A 27,886-nucleotide genomic window follows, 5' to 3' on the forward strand; every position below is an offset into this window, starting at 1 on the left:
GATGGGGAAATGTCAGTGAGCATTCCGATTTCAGTTCCAGAGCGATTCGCCCAATGAGTCCGTGATATTTAGTCGTTTTCAGCCAATTTTCTGGATTTTTGAAAATTTTACTTTTTTGTGAAAATATCCACTAAATGAGGGAATAATATGTGTGAGGGTACCCCAGGAGAGTTCCAAATGTGTGTGGGTAGAAAATGTATCCCACGGGGTAAAATTGAAAAAAGTAGAAAAAATTTTTTTTTTGGACTTAGTCATTTTTCCGGTGTTTATCAGACTTTAAGATAGGGAAAATGTCAGTGAGCGTTCCGATTTCAGTTCCAGAGCGATTCGCCCAATGAGTCCTTCATATTTAGTCGTTTTCAGACAATTGTCTGGATTTTTGAAAATTTCACTTTTTTGTGAAAATATCCAGTAAATGAGGTAATAATATGTGTGAGGGTACCCCAGGAGAGTTCCAAATGTGTGTGGGTAGAATATATATCCCACGGGGGTAAAATTGAAAAAAGATTAAAAAAAATTTTTTTTGGACTTAGTCATTTTTCCGGCGTTTATCAGACTTTCAGATAGGGCAAAAGTCATTGAGCGTTCTGATTTCAGTTCCAGAGCGATTCGCCCAATGAGTCCTTGATATGTAGTCGTTTTCAGCCAATTTTATGGATTTTTGAAAATTTCACTTTTTGTGAAAATATCCACTAAATGAGGGAATAGTATGTGTGAGGGTACCCCAGGAGAGTTCCAAATGTGTGTGGGTAGAATATATATCGCACGGGGGTAAAATTGAAAAAAGAGTAAAAAAATTTTTTTTTTGGACTTAGTCATTTTTCCGGCGTTTATCAGACTTTCTGATAGGGAAAATGTCAGTGAGCATTCCGATTTCAGTTCCAGAGCGATTCGCCCAATGAGTCCTTCATATTTAGTCGTTTTCAGCCAATTTTATGGATTTTTGAAAATTTCACTTTTTTGTGAAAATATCCACTAAATGAGGGAATAATATGTGTGAGGGTACCCCAGGAGAGCTCCAAATGTGTGTGGGTAAATGTCAGTGAGCGTACCGATTTCAGTTACATAGCGATTCGCCCAATGAGTCCTTCATATTTAGTCGTTTTCAGACAATTGTCTGGATTTTTGAAAATTTCACTTTTTTGTGAAAATATCCACTAAATGAGGGAATAATATGTGTGAGGGTACCCCAGGAGAGTTCCAAATGTGTGTGGGTAGAATATATATCGCACGGGGGTAAAATTGAAAAAAGTTGAAAACAATTTTTTTTTGGACTTAGTCATTTTTCCAGCGTTTATCAGACTTTCAGATAGGGGAAATGTCAGTGAGCATTCCGATTTCAGTTCCAGAGCGATATAATGAGTCCTTGATATTTAGTAGTTTTCAGCCAATATTTTGGATTTTTGAAAATTTCACTTTTTTGTGAAAATATCTACTAAATGAGGGAATAATATGTGTGAGGGTACCCCAGGAGAGTTCCAAATGTGTGTGGGTAGAATATATATCCCACAGGGGTAAAATTGAAAAAAGTTGAAAAAATTTTTATTTTGGACATAGTCATTTTTCCTTCGTTTATCAGACTTTCAGATAGGGCAAATGTCAGTGAGCATTCCGATTTCAGTTCCAGAGCGATTCGCCCAATGAGTCCTTAATATTTAGTCGTTTTCAGCCAATTTTCTGAATTTTTGAAAATTTCAATTTTTTGTGAAAATATCCACTAAATGAGGGAATAATATGTGTGAGGGTACCCCAGGAGAGTTCCAAATGTGTGTGGGTAAAATATATATCCCACGTGGGTAAAATTGAAAAAAGTTGAAAAAAAATTTTTTTTGGACTTAGTCATTTTTCCGGTGTTTATCAGACTTTCAGATAGGGTAAATGTCAGTGAGCGTTTCGATTTCAGTTACAGAGCGATTCGCCCAATGAGTCCTTCATATTTAGTCGTTTTCAGACAATTGTCTGGATTTTTGAAAATTTCACTTTTTTGTGAAAATATCCACTAAATGAGGGAATAAGATGTGTGAGGGTACCCCAGGAGAGTTCCAAATGTGTGTGGGTAGAATATATATCGCACGGGGGTAAAATTGAAAAAAGTTGAAAAAAATTTTTTTTTGGACTTAGTCATTTTTCCGGCGTTTATCAGACTTTCAGATAGGGGAAATGTCAGTGAGCATTCCGATTTCAGTTCCAGAGCGATTCGCCCAATGAGCCCTTCATATTTCGTCGTTTTCAGCCAATTTTATGGATTTTTGAAAATTTCACTTTTTTGTGAAAATATCCAGTAAATGAGGTAATAATATGTGTGAGGGTATCTCAGGAGAGCTCCAAATGTGTGTGGGTAGAATATATATCCCACGCGGGTAAAATTGAAAAAAGTTGAAAATTTTTTTTTTTTGCACTTAGTCATTTTTCTGGCGTTTATCAGACTTTCAGATGGGGAAATGTCAGTGAGCATTCCGATTTCAGTTCCAGAGCGATTCGCCCAATGAGTCCGTGATATTTAGTCGTTTTCAGCCAATTTTCTGGATTTTTGAAAATTTCACTTTTTTGTGAAAATATCCACTAAATGAGGGAATAATATGTGTGAGGGTACCCCAGGAGAGTTCCAAATGTGTGTGGGTAGAAAATGTATCCCACGGGGTAAAATTGAAAAAATTTGAAAAAAATTTTTTTTTGGACTTAGTCATTTTTCCGACGTTTATCAGAATTTCAGATATGGCAAATGTCAGTGAGCGTTCCGATTTCAGTTCCAGAGCGATTCGCCCAATGATTACTTGATATTAAGTCGTTTTCAGCCAATTTTCTGGATTTTTTGAAAATGTCACTTTTTTGTGAAAATATCCACGAAATGAGGGAATAATATGTGTGAGGGTACCCCTGGAGAGTTCCAAATGTGTGTGGGTAGAATATATATCCCACGGGGGTAAAATTGAAAAAAGTTGAAAAAATGTTTTTTTTGGACTTAGTCATTTTTCCAGCGTTTATCAGACTTTCAGATAGGGGAAATGTCAGTGAGCATTCCGATTTCAGTTCCAGAGCGATTCGTCCAATGAGTCCTTGATATTTAGTCGTTTTCAGCCAATTTTCTGGATTTTTGAAAATTTCACTTTTTTGTGAAAATATCCACTGAATGAGGGAATAATATATGTGAGGGTACCCCAGGACAGTTCCAAATGTGTGTGGATAGAATATATATCTCACGGGGGTAAAATTGAAAAAAGTTAAAAAAATTTTTTTTTTGACTTAGTCATTTTTCTGGCGTTTATCAGACTTTCAGATAGGGGAAATGTCAGTGAGCGTTCCAATTTCAGTTCCAGAGCGATTCGCCCAATGAGCCCTTGATATTTAGTGGTTTTCAGCCAATTTTCTGGATTTTTGAAAATTTCACTTTTTTGTGAAAATATCCACTAAATGAGGGAATAATATGTGTGAGGGTACCCCAGGAGAGTTCCAAATGTGTGTGGGTAGAATATATATCCCAAGTGGTTAAAATTGAAAAAAGTTGAAAAAAATTTTTTTTTGGACTTAGTCATTTTTCCGGCGTTTATCAGACTTTCAGATATGGCAAATGTCAGTGAGCGTTCTGATTTCAGTTCCAGAGCGATTCGCCCAATGAGTCCTTGATATGTAGTCGTTTTCAGCCAATTTTATGGATTTTTGAAAATTTCACTTTTTGTGAAAATATCCACTAAATGAGGGAATAGTATGTGTGAGGGTACCCCAGGAGAGTTCCAAATGTGTGTGGGTAGAATATATATCGCACGGGGGTAAAATTGAAAAAAGAGTAAAAAAATTTTTTTTTTGGACTTAGTCATTTTTCCGGCGTTTATCAGACTTTCTGATAGGGAAAATGTCAGTGAGCATTCCGATTTCAGTTCCACAGCGATTCGCCCAATGAGTCCTTGATATTTAGTCGTTTTCAGCCAATTTTCTGGATTTTTGAAAATTTCACTTTTTTGTGAAAATATCCACTAAATGAGGGAATAATATGTGTGAGGGTACCCCAGGAGAGCTCCAAATGTGTGTGGGTAAATGTCAGTGAGCGTACCGATTTCAGTTACATAGCGATTCGCCCAATGAGTCCTTCATATTTAGTCGTTTTCAGACAATTGTCTGGATTTTTGAAAATTTCACTTTTTTGTGAAAATATCCACTAAATGAGGGAATAATATGTGTGAGGGTACCCCAGGAGAGTTCCAAATGTGTGTGGGTAGAATATATATCGCACGGGGGTAAAATTGAAAAAAGTTGAAAACAATTTTTTTTTGGACTTAGTCATTTTTCCAGCGTTTATCAGACTTTCAGATAGGGGAAATGTCAGTGAGCATTCCGATTTCAGTTCCAGAGCGATTCGCCCAATGAGTCCTTCATATTTCGTCGTTTTCAGCCAAATTTATGGATTTTTGAAAATTTCACTTTTTTGTGAAAATATCCACTAAATGAGGGAATAATATGTGTGAGGGTACCCCAGGAGAGTTCCAAATGTGTGTGGGTAGAATATATATCCCAAGTGGTTAAAATTGAAAAAAGTTGAAAAAATTTTTTTTTTGGACTTAGTCATTTTTCCGGCGTTTATCAGACTTTCAGATATGGCAAATGTCAGTGAGCGTTCCGATTTCAGTTCCAGAGCGATTCGCAAAATGAGTCCTTGATATTTAGTCGTTTTCAGCCAATTTTCTGGATTTTTGAAAATTTCACTTTTTTGTGAAAATATCCAGTAAATGAGGTAATAATATGTGTGAGGGTATCTCAGGAGAGCTCCAAATGTGTGTGGGTAGAATATATATCGCACGGGGGTAAAATTGAAAAAAGTTGAAAAAATTTTTTTTTTGGACTTAGTCATTTTTCCGGCGTTTATCAGACTTTCAGATATGGCAAATGTCAGTGAGTGTTCCGATTTCAGTTCCAGAGCGATATAATGAGTCCTTGATATTTAGAAGTTTTCAGCCAATATTTTGGATTTTTGAAAATTTCACTTTTTTGTGAAAATATCCAGTAAATGAGGTAATAATATGTGTGAGGGTATCTCAGGAGAGCTCCAAATGTGTGTGGGTAGAATATATATCCCACGCGGGTAAAATTGAAAAAAGTTGAAAATTTTTTTTTTTTGCACTTAGTCATTTTTCTGGCGTTTATCAGACTTTCAGATGGGGAAATGTCAGTGAGCATTCCGATTTCAGTTCCAGAGCGATTCGCCCAATGAGTCCGTGATATTTAGTCGTTTTCAGCCAATTTTCTGGATTTTTGAAAATTTCACTTTTTTGTGAAAATATCCACTAAATGAGGGAATAATATGTGTGAGGGTACCCCAGGAGAGTTCCAAATGTGTGTGGGTAGAAAATGTATCCCACGGGGTAAAATTGAAAAAATTTGAAAAAAATTTTTTTTTGGACTTAGTCATTTTTCCGACGTTTATCAGACTTTCAGATATGGCAAATGTCAGTGAGCGTTCCGATTTCAGTTCCAGAGCGATTCGCCCAATGATTACTTGATATTAAGTCGTTTTCAGCCAATTTTCTGGATTTTTTGAAAATTTCACTTTTTTGTGAAAATATCCACGAAATGAGGGAATAATATGTGTGAGGGTACCCCTGGAGAGTTCCAAATGTGTGTGGGTAGAATATATATCCCACGGGGGTAAAATTGAAAAAAGTTGAAAAAATGTTTTTTTTGGACTTAGTCATTTTTCCGGCGTTTATCAGACTTTCAGATAGGGGAAATGTCAGTGAGCATTCCGATTTCAGTTCCAGAGCGATTCGCCCAATGAGTCCTTGATATTTAGTCGTTTTCAGCCAATTTTCTGGATTTTTGAAAATTTCACTTTTTTGTGAAAATATCCACTGAATGAGGGAATAATATATGTGAGGGTACCCCAGGACAGTTCCAAATGTGTGTGGATAGAATATATATCTCACGGGGGTAAAATTGAAAAAAGTTAAAAAATTTTTTTTTTTGACTTAGTCATTTTTCTGGCGTTTATCAGACTTTCAGATAGGGGAAATGTCAGTGAGCGTTCCAATTTCAGTTCCAGAGCGATTCGCCCAATGAGCCCTTGATATTTAGTGGTTTTCAGCCAATTTTCTGGATTCTTGAAAATTTCACTTTTTTGTGAAAATATCCACTAAATGAGGGAATAATATGTGTGAGGGTACCCCAGGAGAGTTCCAAATGTGTGTGGATAGAATATATATCACACGGGGGTAAAATTGAAAAAAGTTGAAAAAAATTTTTTTTTGGACTTAGTCATTTTTCTGACGTTTATCAGACTTTCCGATATGGCAAATGTCAGTGAGCGTTCCGATTTCAGTTCCAGAGCGATTCGCCCAATGAGTTGTAGATATTTAGTCGTTTTCAGCCAATTTTCTGGATTTTTGAAAATTTCACTTTTTTGAGAAAATATCCACTAAATGAGGGAACAATATGTGTGAGGGTACCCCAGGAGCGTTCCAAATGTGTGTGGTTAGAATATATATAACACGGGGGTAAAATTGAAAAAAGTTGAAAAATTTGTTTTTCAGACTTAGTCATTTTTCCGGCGTTTATCAGACTTTCAGATAGGGGAAATGTCAGTGAGCGTTCCGATTTCAATTCCAGAGCGATTCGCCCAATGAGTCCTTGCTATTTAGTCGTTTTCAGCCAATTTTCTGGATTTTTGAAAATGTCACTTTTTTGTGAAAATATCCACTAAATGAGGGAATAATATGTGTGAGGGTACCCCAGGAGAGTTCCAAATGTGTGTGGGTAGAAAATGTATCCCACGGGGTAAAATTGAAAAAATTTGAAAAAATTTATTTTTTGGACTTAGTCATTTTTCCAACGTTTATCAGACTTTCCGATATGGCAAATGTCAGTGAGCGTTCCGATTTCAGTTCCAGAGCGATTCGCCCAATGATTACTTGATATTAAGTAGTTTTCAGCCAATTTTCTGGATTTTTTGAAAATTTCACTTTTTTGTGAATATATCCACTAAATGAGGGAATAATATATGTGAGGGTACCCCAGGAGAGTTCCAAATGTGTGTGGATAGAATATATATCTCACGGGGGTAAAATTGAAAAAAGTTAAAAAAAATTTTTTTTTGACTTAGTCATTTTTCTGGCGTTTATCAGACTTTCAGATAGGGGAAATGTCAGTGAGCGTTCCGATTTCAGTTCCAGAGCGATTCGCCCAGTGAGCCCTTGATATTTAGTGGTTTTCAGCCAATTTTCTGGATTTTTGAAAATGTCACTTTTTTGTGAAAATATCCACTAACTAAGGGAATAATATGTGTGAGGATACCCCAGGAGAGTTCCAAATGTGTGTGGGTAGAATATATATCCCACGGGGGTAAAATTGAAAAAAGTTGAAAAAAATTTTTTTTGGACTTAGTCATTTTTCCGGCGTTTATCAGACTTTCAGATAGGGCAAATGCCAGTGACCGTTCCGATTTCAGTTCCAGAGCGATTCGCCCAATGAGTCCTTGATAGTTAGTCGTTTTCAACCAATTTTCTGGATTTTTGAAAATTTAACTTTTTTGTGAAAATATCCACTAAATGATGGAATGATATGTGTGAGGGTACACCAGGAGAGTTCCAAATGTGTGTGGGTAGAATATATATCCCACGGGGGTGAATTTGAAAAAAGTTGAAAAAATTTTTTTTTTGGACTTAGTCATTTTTCCAGCGTTTATCAGACTTTCAGATAGGGGAAATGTCAGTGAGCATTCCGATTTCAGTTCCAGAGCGATTCGCCCAATGAGTCCTTGATATTTAGTCGTTTTCAGCCAATTTTCTGGATTTTTGAAAATTTCACTTTTTTGTGAAAATATCCACTAAATGAGGGAATAATATGTGTGAGGGTACCCCAGGAGAGTTCCAAATGTGTGTGGGTAGAATATATATCTCACGGGGGTAAAATTAAAAAAAGTTGAAAAATTTTTTTTTTGGACTTAGTCATTTTTCCGGCGTTTCTCAAACTTTCAGATAGGGGAAATGTCAGTGAGCGTTCCGATTTCAAATCCAGAGCGATTCGCCCAATGAGTCCTTGCTATTTAGTCGTTTTCAGCCAATTTTCTGGATTTTTGAAAATTTCACTTTTTTGTGAAAATATCCACTAAATAAGGGAATAATATGTGTGAGGGTACGCCAGGAGAGATCCAAATGTGTGGGTAGAATATATATCTCACGGGGGTAAAATTGAAAAAAGTTGAAAATTTTTTTTTTGGACTTGGTCATTTTTCCGGCGTTTCTCAAACTTTCAGATAGGGGAAATGTCAGTGAGCATTCCGATTTCAATTCCAGAGCGATTCGCCCAATGAGTCCTTGATATTTAGTCGTTTTCAGCCAATTTTTTGGATTTTTGAAAATTTCACTTTTTTGTGAAAATATCCACTAAATCAGGGAATAATATGCGTGAAGGTACGCCAGGAGAGTTCCAAATGTGTGTGGGTAGAATATATATCCCACGGGGGTAAATTTGAAAAAAGTTGAAAAATTTTTTTTTTTGGACTTAGTCATTTTTCCGGCGTTTATCAGACTTTCAGATAGGGCAAATGTCAGTGAGCATTCTGATTTCAGTTCCAAAGCGATTATCCCAATGAGTCCTTGATATTTAGTCGTTTTCAGCCAATTTTATGGATTTTTGAAAATTTCACTTTTTTGTGAAAATATCCACTAAATGAGGGAATAATATGTTTGAGGGCACCCCAGGAGAGTTCCAAATGTGTGTGGGTAGAATATATATCTCACGGGGGTAAAATTGAAAAAAGTTGAAAAATTTTTTTTTTGGGAGTTAGTCATTTTTCCGGCGTTTCTCAAACTTTCAGATAAGGGAAATGTCAGTGAGCGTTCCGATTTCAATTCCAGACCGAATCGCCCAATGTGTCCTTGCTATTTAGTCGTTTTCAGCCAATTTTCTGGATTTTTGAAAATTTCACTTTTTTGTGAAAATATCACTAAATGAGGGAATAATATGTGTGAGGGTATGCCAGGAGAGTTCCAAATGTGTGTGGGTAGAATATATATCCCACGGGGGTAAATTTGAAAAAAGTTGAAACAATTTTTTTTTTTGGACTTAGTCATTTTTCCAGAATTTATCAGGCTTTCAGATAGGGCAAATGTCAGTGAGCATTCTGATTTCAGTTCCAAAGCGATTATCCCAATGAGTCCTTGATATTTAGTCTTTTTCAGCCAATTTTCAGAATTTTTGAAAATTTCACTTTTTTTGTGAAAATATCCACTGAATGAGGGAATAATATGTTTGAGGGCACCCCAGGAGAGTTCCAAATGTGTGTGGGTAGAATATATATCTCACGGGGGTAAAATTGAAAAAAGTTGAAAAAATTTTTTTTTTGGACTTAGTCATTTTTACGGCGTTTCTCAAACTTTCAGATAGGGGAAATGTCAGTGAGCGTTCCGATTTCAATTCCAGAGCGATTCGCCCAATGAGTCCTTGCTATTTAGTCGTTTTCAGCCAATTTTCTGGATTTTTGAAAATTTCACTTTTTTGTGAAAATATCACTAAATGAGGGAATAATATGTTTGAGGGCACCCCAGGAGAGTTCCAAATGTGTGTGGGTAGAATATATATCTCACGGGGGTAAAATTGAAAAAAGTTGAAAAAATTTTTTTTTTGGACTTAGTCATTTTTACGGCGTTTCTCAAACTTTCAGATAGGGGAAATGTCAGTGAGCGTTCCGATTTCAATTCCAGAGCGATTCGCCCAATGAGTCCTTGCTATTTAGTCGTTTTCAGCCAATTTTCTGGATTTTTGAAAATTTCACTTTTTTGTGAAAATATCACTAAATGAGGGAATAATATGTGTGAGGGTACGCCAGGAGAGTTCCAAATGTGTGTGGGTAGAATATATATCCCAGGGGGGTAAATTTGAAAAAAGTTGAAATTTTTTTTTTTTGGATTTAGTCATTTTTCCGGCGTTTATCAGACTTTCAGATATGGCAAATGTCAGTGAGCGCTTCAATTTCAGTTCCAGAGCAATTCGCCCAATGAATCCTTGATATTTAGTCGTTTTCTGCCAATATTTTGGATTTTTGAAAATTTTACTTTTTTGTGAAAATATCCACTAAATGAGGGAATAATATGTGTGAGGGTATGCCAGGAGAGTTCGAAATGTGTGTGGGTAGAATATATATCCCACGGGGGTAAATTTGAAAAAAGTTGAAAAATTTTTTTTTTTGGACTTAGTCATTTTTCCGTCGTTCATCAGACTTTCAGATAGGGGAAATGTCAGTGCGCATTCCGATTTCAGTTCCAGAGCGATTCGCCCAATGAGTCCTTGATATTTAGTCGTTTTCAGCCAATTTTCTGGATTTTTGAAAATTTCACTTTTTTGTGAAAATATCCACTAAATGAGGGAATAATATGTGTGAGGGTACCCCAGGAGAGTTCCAAATGTGTGTGGGTAGAATATATATCCCACGGGGGTAAAATTGAAAAAAGTTGAAAAATTTTTTTTTTTGGACTTAGTCATTTTTCCGTCGTTCATCAGACTTTCAGATAGGGGAAATGTCAGTGAGCATTCCGATTTCAGTTCCAAAGTGATTATCCCAATGAGTCCTTGATATTTAGTCGTTTTCAGCCAATATTTTGGATTTTTGAAAATTTCACTTTTTTGTGAAAATATCCACTAAATGAGGGAATAATATGTGTGAGGGTACCCCAGGAGAGTTCCAAATGTGTGTGGGTAGAATATATATCCCACGGGGGTAAATTTGAAAAAAGTTGAAAAATTTTTTTTTTTGGACTTAGTCATTTTTCCGGCGTTTATCAGACTTTCAGATAGGGGAAATGTCAGTGAGCATTCCGATTTCAGTTCCAGAGCGAGTCGCCCAATGAGTCCTTGATATTTAGTCGTTTTCAGCCAATTTTCTGGATTTTTGAAAATTTCACTTTTTTGTGAAAATATCCACTGAATGAGGGAATAATATGTGTGAGGGTATGCCAGGAGAGCTCCAAATGTGTGTGGGTAGAATATATATCCCACGGGGGTAAATTTGAAAAAAGTTGAAAAAATTTTTTTTTTGGACTTAGTCATTTTTCCGACGTTTATCAGACTTTCAGATATGGCAAATGTCAGTGAGCGTTTTGATTTCAGTTCCAAAGCGATTCGCCCAATGAATCCTTGATATTTAGTTGTTTTCAGCCAATATTTTGGATTTTTGAAAATTTTACTTTTTTGTGAAAATATCCACTAAATGAGGGAATAATATGTGTGAGGGTACCCCAGGAGAGTTCCAAATGTGTGTGGGTAGAATATATATCCCACGGGGGTAAAATTGAAAAAAGTTGAAAAAAATTTTTTTTTGGACTTAGTCATTTTTCCGGCATTTATCAGACTTTCAGATTTGGCAAATGTCAGTGAGCGCTTCAATTTCAGTTCCAGAGCAATTCGCCCAATGAATCCTTGATATTTAGTTGTTCTCAGCCAATATTTTGGATTTTTGAAAATTGTACTTTTTTGTGAAAATATCCACTAAATGAGGGAATAATATGTGTGAGGGTATGCCAGGAGAGTTCCAAATGTGTGTGGGTAGAATATATATCCCACGGGGGTAAATTTGAAAAAAGTTGAAAAATTATTTTTTTTGGACTTAGTCATTTTTCCGGCGTTTATCAGACTTTCAGATAGGGCAAATGTCAGTGAGCATTCTGATTTCAGTTCCAAAGCGATTATTCCAATGAGTCCTTGATATTTAGTCGTTTTCGGCCAATATTTTGGATTTTTGAAAATTTTACTTTTTTGTGAAAATATCCACTAAATGAGGGAATAATATGTGTGAGGGTACCCCAGGAGAGTTCCAAATGTGTGTGGGTAGAATATATATCCCACGGGGGTAAAATTGAAAAAAGTTGAAAAAAATTTTTTTTTGGACTTAGTCATTTTTCCGGCGTTTATCAGACTTTCAGATAGGGCAAATGTCAGTGAGCGCTCCGATTTCAGTTCCAAAGTGATTATCCCAATGAGTCCTTGATATTTAGTCGTTTTCAGCCAATATTTTGGATTTTTGAAAATTTCACTTTTTTGTGAAAATATCCACTAAATGAGAGAATAATATGTGTGAGGGTACCCCAGGAGAGTTCCAAATGTGTGTGGGTAGAATATATATCTCACGGGGGTTAAATTGAAAAAAGTTGAAAATTTTTTTTTTGGACTTAGTCATTTTTCCGGAGTTTCTCAAACTTTCAGATAGGGGAAATGTCAGTGAGCATTCCGATTTCAATTCCAGAGCGATTCGCCCAATGAGTCCTTGATATTTAGTCGTTTTCAGCCAATTTTCAGAATTTTTGAAAATTTCACTTTTTTGTGAAAATATCCACTGAATGAGGGAATAATATGTTTGAGGGCACCCCAGGAGAGTTCCAAATGTGTGTGGGTAGAATATATATCTCACGGGGGTAAAATTGAAAAAAGTTGAAAAAATTTTTTTTTTGGACTTAGTCATTTTTCCAGAATTTATCAGGCTTTCAGATAGGGCAAATGTCAGTGAGCATTCTGATTTCAGTTCCAAAGCGATTATCCCAATGAGTCCTTGATATTTAGTCTTTTTCAGCCAATTTTCAGAATTTTTGAAAATTTCACTTTTTTGTGAAAATATCCACTGAATGAGGGAATAATATGTTTGAGGGCACCCCAGGAGAGTTCCAAATGTGTGTGGGTAGAATATATATCTCACGGGGGTAAAATTGAAAAAAGTTGAAAAATTTTTTTTTTTGGACTTAGCCATTTTTACGGCGTTTCTCAAACTTTCAGATAGGGGAAATGTCAGTGAGCGTTCCGATTTCAATTCCAGAGCGATTCGCCCAATGAGTCCTTGCTATTTAGTCGTTTTCAGCCAATTTTCTGGATTTTTGAAAATTTCACTTTTTTGTGAAAATATCACTAAATGAGGGAATAATATGTTTGAGGGCACCCCATGAGAGTTCCAAATGTGTGTGGGTAGAATATATATCTCACGGGGGTAAAATTGAAAAAAGTTGAAAAAATTTTTTTTTTGGACTTAGTCATTTTTACGGCGTTTCTCAAACTTTCAGATAGGGGAAATGTCAGTGAGCGTTCCGATTTCAATTCCAGAGCGATTCGCCCAATGAGTCCTTGCTATTTAGTCGTTTTCAGCCAATTTTCTGGATTTTTGAAAATTTCACTTTTTTGTGAAAATATCACTAAATGAGGGAATAATATGTGTGAGGGTACGCCAGGAGAGTTCCAAATGTGTGTGGGTAGAATATATATCCCAGGGGGGTAAATTTGAAAAAAGTTGAAATTTTTTTTTTTGGGATTTAGTCATTTTTCCGGCGTTTATCAGACTTTCAGATATGGCAAATGTCAGTGAGCGCTTCAATTTCAGTTCCAGAGCAATTCGCCCAATGAATCCTTGATATTTAGTCGTTTTCAGCCAATATTTTGGATTTTTGAAAATTTTACTTTTTTGTGAAAATATCCACTAAATGAGGGAATAATATGTGTGAGGGTATGCCAGGAGAGTTCGAAATGTGTGTGGGTAGAATATATATCCCACGGGGGTAAATTTGAAAAAAGTTGAAAAATTTTTTTTTTTGGACTTAGTCATTTTTCCGTCGTTCATCAGACTTTCAGATAGGGGAAATGTCAGTGAGCATTCCGATTTCAGTTCCAGAGCGATTCGCCCAATGAGTCCTTGATATTTAGTCGTTTTCAGCCAATTTTCTGGATTTTTGAAAATTTCACTTTTTTGTGAAAATATCCACTAAATGAGGGAATAATATGTGTGAGGGTACCCCAGGAGAGTTCCAAATGTGTGTGGGTAGAATATATATCCCACGGGGGTAAAATTGAAAAAAGTTGAAAAATTTTTTTTTTTGGACTTAGTCATTTTTCCGTCGTTCATCAGACTTTCAGATAGGGGAAATGTCAGTGAGCATTCCGATTTCAGTTCCAAAGTGATTATCCCAATGAGTCCTTGATATTTAGTCGTTTTCAGCCAATATTTTGGATTTTTGAAAATTTCACTTTTTTGTGAAAATATCCACTAAATGAGGGAATAATATGTGTGAGGGTACCCCAGGAGAGTTCCAAATGTGTGTGGGTAGAATATATATCCCACGGGGGTAAATTTGAAAAAAGTTGAAAAATTTTTTTTTTTGGACTTAGTCATTTTTCCGGTGTTTATCAGACTTTCAGATATGGCAAATGTCAGTGAGCGTTTTGATTTCAGTTCCAAAGCGATTCGCCCAATGAATCCTTGATATTTAGTTGTTTTCAGCCAATATTTTGGATTTTTGAAAATTTTACTTTTTTGTGAAAATATCCACTAAATGAGGGAATAATATGTGTGAGGGTACGCCAGGAGAGTTCCAAATGTGTGTGGGTAGAATATATATCCCACGGGGGTAAATTTGAAAAAAGTTGAAAAATTATTTTTTTTGGACTTAGTCATTTTTCCGGCGTTTATCAGACTTTCAGATAGGGCAAATGTCAGTGAGCATTCTGATTTCAGTTCCAAAGCGATTATTCCAATGAGTCCTTGATATTTAGTCGTTTTCGGCCAATATTTTGGATTTTTGAAAATTTTACTTTTTTGTGAAAATATCCACTAAATGAGGGAATAATATGTGTGAGGGTACCCCAGGAGAGTTCCAAATGTGTGTGGGTAGAATATATATCCCACGGGGGTAAAATTGAAAAAAGTTGAAAAAAATTTTTTTTTGGACTTAGTCATTTTTCCGGCGTTTATCAGACTTTCAGATAGGGCAAATGTCAGTGAGCGCTCCGATTTCAGTTCCAAAGTGATTATCCCAATGAGTCCTTGATATTTAGTCGTTTTCAGCCAATATTTTGGATTTTTGAAAATTTCACTTTTTTGTGAAAATATCCACTAAATGAGAGAATAATATGTGTGAGGGTACCCCAGGAGAGTTCCAAATGTGTGTGGGTAGAATATATATCTCACGGGGGTTAAATTGAAAAAAGTTGAAAATTTTTTTTTTGGACTTAGTCATTTTTCCGGAGTTTCTCAAACTTTCAGATAGGGGAAATGTCAGTGAGCATTCCGATTTCAATTCCAGAGCGATTCGCCCAATGAGTCCTTGATATTTAGTCGTTTTCAGCCAATTTTCAGAATTTTTGAAAATTTCACTTTTTTGTGAAAATATCCACTGAATGAGGGAATAATATGTTTGAGGGCACCCCAGGAGAGTTCCAAATGTGTGTGGGTAGAATATATATCTTACGGGGGTAAAATTGAAAAAAGTTGAAAAAATTTTTTTTTTGGACTTAGTCATTTTTCCAGAATTTATCAGGCTTTCAGATAGGGCAAATATCAGTGAGCATTCTGATTTCAGTTCCAAAGCGATTATCCCAATGAGTCCTTGATATTTAGTCTTTTTCAGCCAATTTTCAGAATTTTTGAAAATTTCACTTTTTTGTGAAAATATCCACTGAATGAGGGAATAATATGTTTGAGGGCACCCCAGGAGAGTTCCAAATGTGTGTGGGTAGAATATATATCTCACGGGGGTAAAATTGAAAAAAGTTGAAAAATTTTTTTTTTTGGACTTAGTCATTTTTACGGCGTTTCTCAAACTTTCAGATAGGGGAAATGTCAGTGAGCGTTCCGATTTCAATTCCAGAGCGATTCGCCCAATGAGTCCTTGCTATTTAGTCGTTTTCAGCCAATTTTCTGGATTTTTGAAAATTTCACTTTTTTGTGAAAATATCACTAAATGAGGGAATAATATGTTTGAGGGCACCCCAGGAGAGTTCCAAATGTGTGTGGGTAGAATATATATCTCACGGGGGTAAAATTGAAAAAAGTTGAAAAAATTTTTTTTTTGGACTTAGTCATTTTTACGGCGTTTTTCAAACTTTCAGATAGGGGAAATGTCAGTGAGCGTTCCGATTTCAATTCCAGAGCGATTCGCCCAATGAGTCCTTGCTATTTAGTCGTTTTCAGCCAATTTTCTGGATTTTTGAAAATTTCACTTTTTTGTGAAAATATCACTAAATGAGGGAATAATATGTGTGAGGGTACGCCAGGAGAGTTCCAAATGTGTGTGGGTAGAATATATATCCCAGGGGGGTAAATTTGAAAAAAGTTGAAAATTTTTTTTTTTGGATTTAGTCATTTTTCCGGCGTTTATCAGACTTTCAGATATGGCAAATGTCAGTGAGCGCTTCAATTTCAGTTCCAGAGCAATTCGCCCAATGAATCCTTGATATTTAGTCGTTTTCAGCCAATATTTTGGATTTTTGAAAATTTTACTTTTTTGTGAAAATATCCACTAAATGAGGGAATAATATGTGTGAGGGTACGCCAGGAGAGTTCGAAATGTGTGTGGGTAGAATATATATCCCACGGGGGTAAATTTGAAAAAAGTTGAAAAATTTTTTTTTTTGGACTTAGTCATTTTTCCGTCGTTCATCAGACTTTCAGATAGGGGAAATGTCAGTGAGCGTTTTGATTTCAGTTCCAAAGCGATTCGCCCAATGAATCCTTGATATTTAGTTGTTTTCAGCCAATATTTTGGATTTTTGAAAATTTTACTTTTTTGTGAAAATATCCACTAAATGAGGGAATAATATGTGTGAGGGTACCCCAGGAGAGTTCCAAATGTGTGTGGGTAGAATATATATCCCACGGGGGTAAAATTGAAAAAAGTTGAAAAAAATTTTTTTTTGGACTTAGTCATTTTTCCGGCATTTATCAGACTTTCAGATTTGGCAAATGTCAGTGAGCGCTTCAATTTCAGTTCCAGAGCAATTCGCCCAATGAATCCTTGATATTTAGTTGTTCTCAGCCAATATTTTGGATTTTTGAAAATTGTACTTTTTTGTGAAAATATCCACTAAATGAGGGAATAATATGTGTGAGGGTACGCCAGGAGAGTTCCAAATGTGTGTGGGTAGAATATATATCCCACGGGGGTAAATTTGAAAAAAGTTGAAAAATTATTTTTTTTGGACTTAGTCATTTTTCCGGCGTTTATCAGACTTTCAGATAGGGCAAATGTCAGTGAGCATTCTGATTTCAGTTCCAAAGCGATTATTCCAATGAGTCCTTGATATTTAGTCGTTTTCGGCCAATATTTTGGATTTTTGAAAATTTTACTTTTTTGTGAAAATATCCACTAAATGAGGGAATAATATGTGTGAGGGTACCCCAGGAGAGTTCCAAATGTGTGTGGGTAGAATATATATCCCACGGGGGTAAAATTGAAAAAAGTTGAAAAAAATTTTTTTTTGGACTTAGTCATTTTTCCGGCGTTTATCAGACTTTCAGATAGGGCAAATGTCAGTGAGCGCTCCGATTTCAGTTCCAAAGTGATTATCCCAATGAGTCCTTGATATTTAGTCGTTTTCAGCCAATATTTTGGATTTTTGAAAATTTCACTTTTTTGTGAAAATATCCACTAAATGAGAGAATAATATGTGTGAGGGTACCCCAGGAGAGTTCCAAATGTGTGTGGGTAGAATATATATCTCACGGGGGTTAAATTGAAAAAAGTTGAAAATTTTTTTTTTCGACTTAGTCATTTTTCCGGAGTTTCTCAAACTTTCAGATAGGGGAAATGTCAGTGAGCATTCCGATTTCAATTCCAGAGCGATTCGCCCAATGAGTCCTTGATATTTAGTCGTTTTCAGCCAATTTTCAGAATTTTTGAAAATTTCACTTTTTTGTGAAAATATCCACTGAATGAGGGAATAATATGTTTGAGGGCACCCCAGGAGAGTTCCAAATGTGTGTGGGTAGAATATATATCTCACGGGGGTAAAATTGAAAAAAGTTGAAAAAATTTTTTTTTTGGACTTAGTCATTTTTCCAGAATTTATCAGGCTTTCAGATAGGGCAAATGTCAGTGAGCATTCTGATTTCAGTTCCAAAGCGATTATCCCAATGAGTCCTTGATATTTAGTCTTTTTCAGCCAATTTTCAGAATTTTTGAAAATTTCACTTTTTTGTGAAAATATCCACTGAATGAGGGAATAATATGTTTGAGGGCACCCCAGGAGAGTTCCAAATGTGTGTGGGTAGAATATATATCTCACGGGGGTAAAATTGAAAAAAGTTGAAAAATTTTTTTTTTTGGACTTAGTCATTTTTACGGCGTTTCTCAAACTTTCAGATAGGGGAAATGTCAGTGAGCGTTCCGATTTCAATTCCAGAGCGATTCGCCCAATGAGTCCTTGCTATTTAGTCGTTTTCAGCCAATTTTCTGGATTTTTGAAAATTTCACTTTTTTGTGAAAATATCACTAAATGAGGGAATAATATGTGTGAGGGTACGCCAGGAGAGTTCCAAATGTGTGTGGGTAGAATATATATCCCAGGGGGGTAAATTTGAAAAAAGTTGAAAATTTTTTTTTTTGGATTTAGTCATTTTTCCGGCGTTTATCAGACTTTCAGATATGGCAAATGTCAGTGAGCGCTTCAATTTCAGTTCCAGAGCAATTCGCCCAATGAATCCTTGATATTTAGTCGTTTTCAGCCAATATTTTGGATTTTTGAAAATTTTACTTTTTTGTGAAAATATCCACTAAATGAGGGAATAATATGTGTGAGGGTACGCCAGGAGAGTTCGAAATGTGTGTGGGTAGAATATATATCCCACGGGGGTAAATTTGAAAAAAGTTGAAAAATTTTTTTTTTTGGACTTAGTCATTTTTCCGTCGTTCATCAGACTTTCAGATAGGGGAAATGTCAGTGAGCATTCCGATTTCAGTTCCAGAGCGATTCGCCCAATGAGTCCTTGATATTTAGTCGTTTTCAGCCAATTTTCTGGATTTTTGAAAATTTCACTTTTTTGTGAAAATATCCACTAAATGAGGGAATAATATGTGTGAGGGTACCCCAGGAGAGTTCCAAATGTGTGTGGGTAGAATATATATCCCACGGGGGTAAAATTGAAAAAAGTTGAAAAATTTTTTTTTTTGGACTTAGTCATTTTTCCGTCGTTCATCAGACTTTCAGATAGGGGAAATGTCAGTGAGCATTCCGATTTCAGTTCCAAAGTGATTATCCCAATGAGTCCTTGATATTTATTCGTTTTCAGCCAATATTTTAGATTTTTGAAAATTTCACTTTTTTGTGAAAATATCCACTAAATGAGGGAATAATATGTGTGAGGGTACCCCAGGAGAGTTCCAAATGTGTGTGGGTAGAATATATATCCCACGGGGGTAAATTTGAAAAAAGTTGAAAAATTTTTTTTTTTGGACTTAGTCATTTTTCCGGCGTTTATCAGACTTTCAGATAGGGGAAATGTCAGTGAGCATTCCGATTTCAGTTCCAGAGCGAGTCGCCCAATGAGTCCTTGATATTTAGTCGTTTTCAGCCAATTTTCTGGATTTTTGAAAATTTCACTTTTTTGTGAAAATATCCACTGAATGAGGGAATAATATGTGTGAGGGTATGCCAGGAGAGCTCCAAATGTGTGTGGGTAGAATATATATCCCACGGGGGTAAATTTGAAAAAAGTTGAAAAATTTTTTTTTTTGGACTTAGTCATTTTTCCGACGTTTATCAGACTTTCAGATATGGCAAATGTCAGTGAGCGTTCCGATTTCAGTTCCAAAGCGATTCGCCCAATGAATCCTTGATATTTAGTTGTTTTCAGCCAATATTTTGGATTTTTGAAAATTTTACTTTTTTGTGAAAATATCCACTAAATGAGGGAATAATATGTGTGAGGGTACCCCAGGAGAGTTCCAAATGTGTGTGGGTAGAATATATATCCCACGGGGGTAAAATTGAAAAAAGTTGAAAAAAATTTTTTTTTGGACTTAGTCATTTTTCCGGCATTTATCAGACTTTCAGATTTGGCAAATGTCAGTGAGCGCTTCAATTTCAGTTCCAGAGCAATTCGCCCAATGAATCCTTGATATTTAGTTGTTCTCAGCCAATATTTTGGATTTTTGAAAATTTTACTTTTTTGTGAAAATATCCACTAAATGAGGGAATAATATGTGTGAGGGTACGCCAGGAGAGTTCCAAATGTGTGTGGGTAGAATATATATCCCACGGGGGTAAATTTGAAAAAAGTTGAAAAATTATTTTTTTTGGACTTAGTCATTTTTCCGGCGTTTATCAGACTTTCAGATAGGGCAAATGTCAGTGAGCATTCTGATTTCAGTTCCAAAGCGATTATCCCAATGAGTCCTTGATATTTAGTCGTTTTCGGCCAATATTTTGGATTTTTGAAAATTTTACTTTTTTGTGAAAATATCCACTAAATGAGGGAATAATATGTGTGAGGGTACCCCAGGAGAGTTCCAAATGTGTGTGGGTAGAATATATATCCCACGGGGGTAAAATTGAAAAAAGTTGAAAAAAATTTTTTTTTGGACTTAGTCATTTTTCCGGCGTTTATCAGACTTTCAGTTAGGGCAAATGTCAGTGAGCGCTCCGATTTCAGTTCCAAAGTGATTATCCCAATGAGTCCTTGATATTTAGTCGTTTTCAGCCAATATTTTGGATTTTTGAAAATTTCACTTTTTTGTGAAAATATCCACTGAATGAGGGAATAATATGTGTGAGGGTATGCCAGGAGAGTTCCAAATGTGTGTGGGTAGAATATATATCCCACGGGGGTAAATTTGAAAAAAGTTGAAAAATTATTTTTTTTGGACTTAGTCATTTTTCCGGCGTTTATCAGACTTTCAGATAGGGGAAATGTCAGTGAGCATTCCGATTTCAGTTCCAGAGCGAGTCGCCCAATGAGTCCTTGATATTTAGTCGTTTTCAGCCAATTTTCTGGATTTTTGAAAATTTCACTTTTTTGTGAAAATATCCACTGAATGAGGGAATAATATGTGTGAGGGTATGCCAGGAGAGCTCCAAATGTGTGTGGGTAGAATATATATCCCACGGGGGTAAATTTGAAAAAAGTTGAAAAATTTTTTTTTTTGGACTTAGTCATTTTTCCGACGTTTATCAGACTTTCAGATATGGCAAATGTCAGTGAGCGTTCCGATTTCAGTTCCAAAGCGATTCGCCCAATGAATCCTTGATATTTAGTTGTTTTCAGCCAATATTTTGGATTTTTTAAAATTTTACTTTTTTGTGAAAATATCCACTGAATGAGGGAATAATATGTGTGAGGGTACGCCAGGAGAGTTCCAAATGTGTGTGGGTAGAATATATATCCCACGGGGGTAAATTTGAAAAAAGTTGAAAAATTATTTTTTTTGGACTTAGTCATTTTTCCGACGTTTATCAGACTTTCAGATATGGCAAATGTCAGTGAGCGTTCCGATTTCAGTTCCAAAGCGATTCGCCCAATGAATCCTTGATATTTAGTTGTTTTCAGCCAATATTTTGGATTTTTGAAAATTTTACTTTTTTGTGAAAATATCCACTAAATGAGGGAATAATATGTGTGAGGGTACCCCAGGAGAGTTCCAAATGTGTGTGGGTAGAATATATATCCCACGGGGGTAAAATTGAAAAAAGTTGAAAAAAATTTTTTTTTGGACTTAGTCATTTTTCCGGCATTTATCAGACTTTCAGATTTGGCAAATGTCAGTGAGCGCTTCAATTTCAGTTCCAGAGCAATTCGCCCAATGAATCCTTGATATTTAGTTGTTCTCAGCCAATATTTTGGATTTTTGAAAATTTTACTTTTTTGTGAAAATATCCACTAAATGAGGGAATAATATGTGTGAGGGTACGCCAGGAGAGTTCCAAATGTGTGTGGGTAGAATATATATCCCACGGGGGTAAATTTGAAAAAAGTTGAAAAATTATTTTTTTTGGACTTAGTCATTTTTCCGGCATTTATCAGACTTTCAGATAGGGCAAATGTCAGTGAGCGCTCCGATTTCAATTCGAAAGTGATTATCCCAATGAGTCCTTGATATTTAGTCGTTTTCAGTTTAAACACCTAAACAAAATATCACATGAGGGGCCTAATAAATAGAGACAACCGGCAGACACATAGCCCCCCTAAAAAATAACTTTTATTAATAATCTCTAAAAAAAGGACCTAAAAGTCCATAGACAAACAACAATAATACTCTAAATGATAGGACATATAGAGTCAGGTAATACACCGACCGGGAGGGAATACAGATTCAAACTATCCCTGTTATATCCCTAAATCCTGTCCCTACCTGACAGCGGAGGTTGGCACCCTAATTTATACTTCGTGGCGCCCCCGCTCAACGTCGGTATCCCTAATGTCCCTACAAGGACCCTTATCTTAAATTAAACAAAACCACAATAGTGAGAAAGGGTAGAAAAAGTGAACGTATAAATACAAAAGCCGGTAATAGGTCAATGATTATAGATGGCCAAATTCATTTGGTCGGGTAAACATAAATGCTCTAGGGTAGAGGAGCACAGTGCTTGTTTCTCTATAGCAAAGATGAATCAAATAGCAGCCGAAGCAATCAAAAATGGACACATGCTACACTCTGATAGTCCAGCTATATACCTCAAAAAGGGGGCTCAGAAAATGAAATCCCACCCAGAATGGGGAGACATCTGGGTGGGATTTCATTTTCTGAGCCCCCTTTTTGAGGTATATAGCTGGACTATCAGAGTGTAGCATGTGTCCATTTTTGATTGCTTCGGCTGCTATTACCGGCTTTTGGATTTATACGTTCACTTTTTCTACCCTTTCTCACTATTGTGGTTTTGTTTAATTTAAGATAAGGGTCCTTGTAGGGACATTAGGGATACCGACGTTGAGCGGGGGCGCCACGAAGTATAAATTAGGGTGCCAACCTCCGCTGTCAGGTAGGGACAGGATTTAGGGATATAACAGGGATAGTTTGAATCTGTATTCCCTCCCGGTCGGTGTGTATTATTGTTGTTTGTCTATGGACTTTTAGGTCCTATTTAGTCGTTTTCAGCCAATATTTTGGATTTTTGAAAATTTCACTTTTTTGTGAAAATATCCACTAAATGAGAGAATAATATGTGTGAGGGTACCCCAGGAGAGTTCCAAATGTGTGTGGGTAGAATATATATCTCACGGGGGTTAAATTGAAAAAAGTTGAAAATTTTTTTTTTGGACTTAGTCATTTTTCCGGAGTTTCTCAAACTTTCAGATAGGGGAAATGTCAGTGAGCATTCCGATTTCAATTCCAGAGCGATTCGCCCAATGAGTCCTTGATATTTAGTCGTTTTCAGCCAATTTTCTGGATTTTTGAAAATTTCACTTTTTTGTGAAAATATCCACTAAATGAGGGAATAATATGTGTCAGGGTACGCCAGGAGAGTTCCAAATGTGTGTTGGTAGAATATATATCCCACGGGGGTAAATTTGAAAAAAGTTGAAAAATTTTTTTTTTTGGACTTAGTCATTTTTCCTCCGTTTATCAGACTTTCAGAGACGGCAAATGTCAGTGAGCATTCTGATTTCAGTTCCAAAGCGATTATCCCAATGAGTCCTTGATATTTAGTCGTTTTCAGCCAATATTTTGGATTTTTGAAAATTTCACTTTTTTGTGAAAATATCCACTGAATGAGGGAATAATATGTGTGAGGGTATGCCAGGAGAGTTCCAAATGTGTGTGGGTAGAATATATATCCCACGGGGGTAAATTTGAAAAAAGTTGAAAAATTTTTTTTTTTGGACTTAGTCATTTTTCCGGCGTTTATCAGACTTTCAGATAGGGCAAATGTCAGTGAGCGTTGCGATTTCAGTTCCAAAGCGATTCGCCCAATGAATCCTTGATATTTAGTTGTTCTCAGCCAATATTTTGGATTTTTGAAAATTTTACTTTTTTGTGAAAATATCCACTAAATGAGGGATTAATATGTGTGAGGGTACGCCAGGAGAGTTCCAAATGTGTGTGGGTAGAATATATATCCCACGGGGGTAAAATTGAAAAAAGTTGAAAAATTTTTTTTTTGGACTTAGTCATTTTTCCGGCGTTTATCACACTTTCAGATAGGGGAAATGTCAGTGAGCATTCCGATTTCAGTTCCAGAGCGATTCGCCCAATGAGTCCTTGATATTTAGTCGTTTTCAGCCAATTTTCTGGATTTTTGAAAATTTCACTTTTTTGTGAAAATATCCACTAAATGAGGGAATAATATGTGTGAGGGTACCCCAGGAGAGTTCCAAATGTGTGTGGGTAGCATATATATCTCACGGGGGTAAAATTGAAAAAAGTTGAAAAATTTTTTTTTTTGGACTTAGTCATTTTTCCGGCGTTTATCAGACTTTCAGATAGGGCAAATGTCAGTGAGCATTCCGATTTCAGTTCCAAAGCGATTCGCCCAATGCATCCTTGATATTTAGATGTTTTCAGCAAATATTTTGGATTTTTGAAAATTTCACTTTTTTGTGAAAATATCCACTAAATGAGTGAATAATATGTGTGAGGGTACCCCAGGAGAGTTCCAAATGTGTGTCGGTAGAATATATATCCCACGTGGGTAAAATTGAAAAAAGTTGATAAAATTTTTTTTTTGGACTTAGTCATTTTTCCGGCGTTTATCAAACTTTCAGATAGGGGAAATGTCAGTGAGCGTTCCGATTTCAGTTCCAGAGCGATTTGCCCAATGAGTCCTTGATATTTAGTCGTTTTCAGCCAATTTTCTGGATTTTTGAAAATGTCACTTTTTTGTGAAAATATCCACTAAATGAGGGAATAATATGTGTGAGGTTATGCCAGGAGAGTTCCAAATGTGTGTGGGTAGAATATATATCCCAGGGGGGTAAATTTGAAAAAAGTTGAAAAATTTTTTTTTTTGGACTTAGTCATTTTTCCGGCGTTTATCAGACTTTCAGATAGGGCAAATGTCAGTGAGCGTTCCGATTTCAGTTCCAAATTGATTATCCCAATGAGTCCTTGATAATTAGTCGTTTTCAGCCAATATTTTGGATTTTTGAAAATTTTACTTTTTTGTGAAAATATCCACTGAATGAGGGAATAATATGTGTGAGGGTATGCCAGGAGAGTTCCAAATGTGTGTGGGTAGAATATATATCCCACGGGGGTAAATTTGAAAAAAGTTGAAACATTTTTTTTTTTGGACTTAGTCATTTTTCCGGCGTTTATCAGACTTTCAGATAGGGGAAATGTCAGTGAGCATTCCGATTTCAGTTCCAGAGCGATTTGACCAATGAGTCCTTGATATTTAGTCGTTTTCAGCCAATGTTCTGGATTTTTGAAAATTTCACTTTTTTATGAAAATATTCACTAAATGAGGGAATAATATGTTTGAGGCTACCCCAGGAGAGTTCCAAATGTGTGTGGGTAGAATATATATCCCAAGGGGGTAAATTTGAAAAAAGTTGAACAATTTTTTTATTTGTTCTTAGTCATTTTTCCTGCGTTTATCAGACTATCAGATAGGGGAAATGTCAGTGAGCATTCCGATTTCAGTTCCAAAGTGATTATCCCAATGAGTCCTTGATATTTAGTCGTTTTCAGCCAATTTTCTGGATTTTTGAAAATTTCACTTTTTGTGAAAATATCCACTAAATGAGGGAATAATATGTGTGAGGGTACCCCAGGAGAGTTCCAAATGTGTGTGGGTAGAATATATATCTCACGGGGGTAAAATTGAAAAAAGTTGAAAAATTTTTTTTTTTGTTCTTAGTCATTTTTCCTGCGTTTATCAGACTTTCAGATAGGGGAAATGTCAGTGAGCGTTCCGATTTCAGTTCCAGAGCGATTCGCCCAATGTGTCCTTGATATTTAGTCGTTTTCAGCCAATTTTCTGGATTTTTGAAAATTTCACTTTTTTGTGAAAATATCCACTAAATGAGGGAATAATATGTGTGAGGGTACCCCAGGAGAGTTCCAAATGTGTGTGGGTAGAATATATATCCCAGGGGGGTAAATTTGAAAAAAGTTGAAAAATTTTTTTTTTTGGACTTAGTCATTTTTCCGGCGTTTATCAGAATTTCAGATAGGGGAAATGTCAGTGAGCATTCCGATGTCAGTTCCAGAGCGAGTCGCCCAATGAGTCCTTGATATTTAGTCGTCTTCAGCCAATTTTCTGGATTTTTGAAAATTTCACTTTTTTGTGAAAATATCCACTGAATGAGGGAATAATATGTGTGAGGGTACCCCAGGAGAGTTCCAAATGTGTATGGGTAGAATATACATCCCACGTGGGTAAAATTGAAAAAAGTTGATAAAATTTTTTTTTTGAACTTAGTCATTTTTCCGGCGTTTATCAGACTTTCAGATATGGCAAATGTCAGTGAGCGCTTCAATTTCAGTTCCAGAGCGATTCGCCCAATGAATCCTTGATATTTAGTTGTTTTCAGCCAATATTTTGGATTTTTGAAAATTTTACTTTTTTGTGAAAATATCCACTAAATGAGGGAATAATATGTGTGAGGGTACCCCAGGAGAGTTCCAAATGTGTGTGGGTAGAATATATATCCCACGGGGTAAAATTGAAAAAAGTTGAAAAAAAAATTTTTTGGGATTTAGTCATTTTTTCGGCGTTTATCAAACTTTCAGATAGGGCAAATGTCAGTGAGCGTTCCGATTTCAATTCCAGAGCGATTCGCCCAATGAGTCCTTGATATTTAGTCATTTTCAGCCAATATTTTGGATTTTTGAAAATTTCACTTTTTTGTGAAAATATCCACTAAATGAGAGAATAATATGTGTGAGGGTACCCCAGGAGAGTTCCAAATGTGTGTGGGTAGAATATATATCCCACGGGGGTAAAATTGAAAAAAGTTGAAAAATTGTTTTTTTTGGACTTAGTCATTTTTCCAGCGTTTATCAGACTTTAAGATAGGGTAAATGTCAGTGAGCAATACAATTTCAGTTCCAGAGCGATTCGCCCAATGACTCCTTGATATTTAGTCGTTTTCAGCCAATTTTCTGTATTTTTGAAAATTTCACTTTTTTGTGAAAATATCCACTAAATGACGGAATAATATGTGTGAGGGTACCCCAGGAGAGTTCCAAATGTGTGTGGGTAGAATATATATCCTACGGTGGTAAAATTGAAAAAAATTTTTTTTGGACTTAGTCATTTTTCCGGCATTTATCAGACTTTCAGATAGGGCAAAAGTCAGTGAGCGTTACGATTTCAGTTCCAGAGCGATTCGCCCAATGAGTCCTTGATATTTAGTCGTTTTCAGCCAATATTTTGGATTTTTGAAAATTTCACTTTTTTTGTGAAAACATCCACTAAATGAGGGAATAATATGTGTGAGGGTACCCCAGGAGAGTTCCAAATGTGTGTGGGTAGAATATATATCCTACGGGGGTAAAATTGAAAAAAATTATTTTTGGACTTAATCATTTTTCTGGCGTTTATCAGACTTTCAGACAGGGCAAAAGTCAGTGAGCGTTCCGATTTCAGTTCCAGAGCGATTCGCCCAATGAGTCCTTGATATTTAGTCGTTTTCAGCCAATATTTTGGATTTTTGAAAATTTCACTTTTTTTGTGAAAACATCCACTAAATGAGGGAATAATATGTGTGAGGGTACCCCAGGAGAGTTCCAAATGTGTGTGGGTATACTATATATCCCACGGGGGTAAAATTGAAAAAAGTTGAAAATTTTTTTTTTTTGGACTTGTCATTTTTCCAGGATTTATCAGACTTTTAGATAGGGTAAATGTCAGTGAGCGTTCCGATTTCAGTTCCAGAGCTATTCGCCCAATGAGTTCTTGATATTTAGTCGTTTTCAGCCAATTTTCTGGATTTTTGAAAATTTCACTTTTTTGTGAAAATATCCACTAAATGAGGGAATAATATGTGTGAGGGTACCCCAGGAGAGTTCCAAATGTGTGTGGGTAGAATATATATCAACAGGGGTAAAATTGAAAAAAATTTTTTTTGGACTTAGTCATTTTTCTGGCGTTTATCAGACTTTCAGATAGGGTAAATGTCAGTGAGCTTTCCGATTTCAGTTCCAGAGCGATTCGCCCAATGATTCCTTGATATTAAGTCCTTTTCAGCCAATTTTCTGAATTTTTTGAAAAT

This window comes from Phyllobates terribilis, unplaced genomic scaffold (assembly GCF_046119375.1).
Source record: "Phyllobates terribilis strain yellow unplaced genomic scaffold, ASM4611937v1 Scaffold_10__3_contigs__length_209671492, whole genome shotgun sequence".
In the NCBI taxonomy this organism is placed as follows: Eukaryota; Metazoa; Chordata; class Amphibia; order Anura; family Dendrobatidae; genus Phyllobates; species Phyllobates terribilis.